This window comes from Pinus tabuliformis, chromosome 3_2, assembly GCF_031772625.1.
Source record: "Pinus tabuliformis cultivar Carrire ecotype Pingquan chromosome 3_2, CPIR1, whole genome shotgun sequence".
In the NCBI taxonomy this organism is placed as follows: domain Eukaryota; kingdom Viridiplantae; phylum Streptophyta; class Pinopsida; order Pinales; family Pinaceae; genus Pinus; species Pinus tabuliformis.
Genome location: NC_142302.1, coordinates 1,093,409,857 through 1,093,415,856, shown reverse-complemented (window position 1 = coordinate 1,093,415,856; position 6,000 = coordinate 1,093,409,857).

The following is a 6,000-nucleotide window of genomic DNA, read 5'->3' as shown; positions in this document are numbered from 1 at the left end:
ATGCACTTTTGCACCCTCGGAGGGGGTTTTTGATGAATGGACGGATCAAGATTTATTTATGTTTGCATTTTAATACCTGCTACTGATGTTGCACTTCTGTACTCTTAGTAGGCATTAGAAGCAAGTAGAAGTAGATCATTATTGCTTAAGGTCTGTAAGTTTAAAATCAGTCATAAATGGTACTTTTATCTCTTGACTAGTTTCTGCTTGCATTCTTAGAGTAATATACAGCTGATGTTATTTATATGTTAATGTATGAATGAGTGGACTACCATTTGGCACTTTTGTACGGTGGAGTCATTGATTTGTGCTTAATACATGAATAGCTGATTATGCAATATGCTGTTCACAACCGTTTTGCTTAACTTTTTACGCAAGATGGTTCATCTTAATTGATTTATATTCTCATAATAGCTGAATAATCTTCATTACCAATTATTCTGGGAAATCTTTCTAGATTGCATAATGGAAAAATTCTGCCCCGGGTTAGTGTAGATTAGATGTATTGTTTTTGTTAGATTAAAGTAGTATAAAATCATTTCAGAATTTAGAATTAGATTAGTTAAGGAATAATTACAGATTTTCTACTATCATTATTACACACACACATCATTATTTTCTACACACACACACACACCGCTTATAACGGGAAGCTGGTCCCGTCATCCCTAGTCGGACCCGCTACACCAAACGGGCACGGAGCCGCCAACCAGGTTCCCGACCGGGTGGGTATTCCCCTTGTTGTTGACCCGATTTCGGGGCCCTCAACATATTTGGCGCTAGAAGGAGGGCCAGAACTATGAATGGCACCTAAGGCAATATCCACATACCATTATGAGAGTAATACACCCTCATCAACTCCCTCGACTTCTCCAACACGGTTAAACCCGGAATTTGAAGTCGCTCGAGTATCCACCACTGCTACATATTCGAATATATCAGACCAATCTATTATTGAACCCCCTGAAATTCAAACTTTGATTCGTAAACTCCAGGGATTCTCCATTTTTAACCAGAAGTCTGATAAATCTAAAAGCAGCGTGACTTCGCAATACAACCCTGCTCATCCCCTTACCAGATTAAAGAGTGAAAATTTTAGCATACAACCAAGTGAACTCCCTCTTCCTACCAGAAAAAGAGCAAGGAAAACACCTCAAGAGTCTGACAGTAAGACTCCTTCATCCACTTCGTCCATATCAACTCCCTCACCGCGAAGTCAACCACCCACTTTTCCATTCCAACTCACTCACCCGTCTTCCACAAACCTCCCTCTTCGAACATCAAAGATCCTGATTTCTTCACCTTCTCAGCATCAGGGGTCAGTTTTTGCACTTCCATTAGTTAGCAGCTCCACGATGGCCCAGTCTCCATGGAATAATCCTGGGGCGATTTTAATGCCTCCACCCTTGAGCCCTATACCAGCCCATCCCGAGAAATGGCTACCTAAATTCAACCCAGAAGTAGGTATGCTAGCCGAAGAACATATCAATAATTTCATGCTTTCTGTTAATCTCAACGGAGTTACTAACGAAGACGCTGTTGTCCGACTCTTCCCTTATACAATGCAAGGAACAGCCGGGTCATGGTACTTTTCGTTACCTTCCGGATCCATCACAAGCTGGGACATTTTTCAAAGTCAGTTCCTCACTAAGTTTGGTGATGACCGATCCACAACGACATTGATTAATGACCTATCTAATCTTAAGGCTGAGGCTAGAGAACCCATCAAAGATTTTAACTTACGGTTCAATAAGATCCTCAACAAAATCCCTGCTGCCTCACAACCCAGCGAGGAAGTAAGATGTGAATGGTACATCACGGCTTTACCTCCAAACTTGGCTATCTTCGTAGATAGGGCAAACAAGACCACATTGGTTGACAACTTGACAGAAGCGTTAGCAGTGGAAAAACGCGTGGTAGCCCTAGAAAAGAGATCTGCTATAGAAGAACACAAATCAAAGAAGATCTCTTTCAAAGAAGACACCAAGAAGAAGCAAACGAAAGATCCTTTCGATTTGGAAGGATTACAAAAAGTGTTGAAAGCCATGTCCAATGAGATGGTCGATATCAAGAAACAAGTAGCAGAGACTTCTTCGAAAAAGCCCTTTAGGACTTTTAAAAGAAATCCTCCCATGGAGGTAAAACCACCCAGTGTTTTCTCAAATGTTGAGTCTGAAGAAGACGAAGAAGAAGAGAATACCACTGAAGGGCAGGCCGACGAGGAAGAAGTTGTAGAACTTCAAGGAATGTGGGATTTCATCCTCCCACAGGAAGAGGATCATGAAGCATTTCCTGTTAGCACGAGAAGCAAAAATCAGCTTGATCCTCCCCAAACTACCCCAAAACAAAAGGGCGCAAGCCCTGCAACAAAAGAAAGGGTCGTAACCAAAAAGGCAACTGCTAAAGCGGCCCAGCTTAGCCCAGTCCAATATGAACAAGCACCTCCATCAAGAACAATAATAGTGTCTGATGAAATGGATTATAACATCATTGACGACATGAAGAAGACTAGGGATAATATCACTCTGTACGAATTGAGTAAACTGAAACACCAGCAGAAAATCATGATGAAAGAATTACATGCTGTGCCTACTACATCTTTACCTACAGCTGTGGCTTCCCACAATCTGGGAAGACCTCCAACCAATACGATAAATAAAATTGATCCAAATGACATCACCTTGATTGGAGGAAGATCAAGATCTCATACTCCTCGTTTTCTTCTCACATACGAAATCTTCAACAAAAACGTGCACAATTGCTTGGTCGATTCTGGTGCTTCAACGAATATTTTACCCAGGTCAATATGTGCCAAATTGAATGTGCAACCTCAAAAATCTGCAGTACGTATAGTTCAACTTGATCGATCCCAGGTCGAAGTGATTGGTGAACTTAATCAGGTGACCATAAGATTGTCGTCTAACCCAAAAGTGTGTCAGGCTATCGACATTCTGGTAGCCGATATCCCTGAGTTCTATGGCTTGATTCTTAGCAGGGATTGGTCAGAGAAACTCCACGGATATTTCTCAACCGACTGGTCGCACATGTGGTTACCATACAATGGTAAACCAAATCAGATAAAGGTTGAACGAGAGTTGCACCAAAAATACATAGTGACAGAACTAGAAGGAGAAAATGAAGCCATCAAATACAACAACAGCATTGTAGGCAATTACGCAATAGATTCTTTCCTAGGCAATTTCAGTGCTCATATTTCACCATACTTAGAGAATTCAGTTTTGTCCCAAGTTGAAAATTTCTCCCAAACTGATGACTCAAAATGTTTTAGTTTTTTAGATAATTCTGTAAATACTTCTTTATTTTGGAAATTGTATTTTGACGGATCTAAATCCAACGAGGGGGCAAGAGCAGGATGCGTTCTGATCAACCCAGACGGGAACAAGATTATGCTCACATGCAGACTTGAGTTCGATTGCACGAACAACACATCGGAGTACGAAGCCTTGGTTCAAGGCCTATACAAAGCAATCGGATTGAATGTTAAGTATCTTCAAGTCTTTGGAGATTCTGAGATCGTCGTAAAACAGGTACGTAACACCATACATTGCCTGTCTAGTCATTTAAAGCATTATCAATCGTTAGTGCAAGATCTCACTTCACATTTCATAGCATTCAACATCTCGTCAATTCCAAGAATTCAAAACGCGAGCGCAGACCTGTTAGCTAACGTAGCCTCTAGACTTATCCCTTCTGAAGATTTTAGTCCTGATAGGTTTTCAATAGAATTAATTTTTAAACCTTCCATTCCTGACAATATCACCAACTGGAGAGTGTTCAACGACGATCCAGACATCATAAGTTTCCTCACCTCTGAAGGATCCTACACAAACCAGATAATTGACGAAGACTGTCATGACCACCAAATACAACGAAGTAGCACTGATAATGCTATACCCAAATCGGTGGTCAAATTAGAAGACTTATATGACTTGAAAAGTCGGTTCAAAAGGTCGGCTAATGCCAAGCTTTATAGTTCAACTCTGAACTACGAATCAGTCAACCTGGGAACCGACGAAAAGCCGCAAAACGCTAATCTAGGACAGGGCCTAGCCCCTGAAGAAAAATCAACATATATCCGCCTTCTGAGACAATACAAAAACGTTTTTGCCTGGAACTACGATGAGCTGAAGACTTACAACACTTCCATCATTCAGCATGTTATCCCTATGACTGGCAACGAGAAACCTGTCCAGCAGAAGCTCAGAAAAATACACCCTAATCTAGAAAACCAGATAAAAACTGAGCTTAATAAGTTGTTGAGAGCCAAAATAATCTTCCCCGTTAGGCATTCCAAATGGGTATCCAATATGGTGCCCGTTAGGAAGAAAAACAGAGACATTAGAATCTGTATCGACTTCCGAAATCTCAACAAAGCCTGCCAGAAAGATAACTTTCCCCTCCCACCTATGGAGCAAATTCTACAGGCAGTAGCAGGCTCAGAATTAATGTCATTCCTGGATGGATTTTCAAGATACAATCAAGTACTGGTGCATCCCGATGATCAGTTAAAGACTACGTTCCGAACCAAGTGGGGCACTTATGCATATCGGAAGATTCCATTTGGTCTGATCAACGCCGGAGCTACCTTTCAGAGAGCCATGGACATCGCGTTTAAAGGATTGGTCAATAAATCAGTAGTGATTTATCTGGATGATATAACAGTGTACTCCAGAAAACGAAACAACCATCTCCAAGATTTGAAGCAAATCTTTCAAAGATGCTTGAGGTATGGGATTTCCCTCAATCCAAAGAAATCTTTCTTTGCATTAAGCGAAGGGAAATTGCTCGGATTCATAGTATCTAAATCTGGTATTCACATAGAACCCGACAGAATCAAGGAAATTTCCGAAATATCCATACCTCATAACAAGAAAGCCATGCAATCCTTCCTTGGACAGATCAATTTTGTCAAAAGATTTGTCCCGGATTTTTCACGTATTATTTCACCCTTACAAAAAATGATAAAAAAGAATTCAAATTTCAAATGGGGTCTAGACGAGCATGAAGCATTCAACTTAATCAAACAAGCCATCATCAACGCTCCATCTTTGGCTACCCCAAATTTTTCAGAACCTTTCATCTTATACACGTTTGCCTCAGAAAAATCTTATGCTGCGATTTTAACTCAAGCAAATCACGAAAAGATAGAGGCCCCAATCGCATTCTTTAGTTCGAACTTACAAGGTGTTGAACTCAATTATTCTGACGTTGAGAAACAGGCATATGCCGTTTTCAAAGCAATCAAATATTTCAGACCTTTCTTGCTAAAAGCCCATACCAAAGTCATAGTACCATTTCCAGCGGTAAGAAACCTCCTGATACAGAAGGATGTGGGCGAAAAGAGAGTGAATTGGATCACCGCCTTACAAGAATACGACCTTGAGATCAAGCCAGCACACATCGTAAGAGGTCAAGGCTTCTGCAAGATGTTAGCTGGAGCATCGCAAATCCCTGAGAACTCGTCTGATGAGGTACACACGTATGAGGTAAGCCTAAACGACGCAGAATCATTATATGCTGACACCATTTATTTTCTTAAGAACGGGTACGCTCCATCACGTCTGGATCATACCAAGAAAAGAGCTCTGAGATTAAAAGCTAAACAATACCAGCTCATAAATGATGTCTTGTTTAAAAGGAATTACGATTCTGTACTTCTTAGGTGTCTTGAGAAAACTGAAGCTGAAAAGTTTTTGCAGGAACTTCATGATGGACCAGCAGGTGGACACTATGCCGGAGATGCGACTGCACACAAAATCTTGCGTGCAGGATATTATTGGCCCACGTTGTTCAAAGACTCATACAATTACGTAAGGAAATGCCAAGTCTGCCAGATTGCTGCAGGAAAACAAAGGAAAGCGTCCATGCCGCTACAACCGGTCAACATCGACCAACCATTCAGTCAATGGGGCTTGGACATAATAGGTGAGATCGTTCCTCACTCTTCTAAGCAACATAAGTATATCCTTACGGCAACTG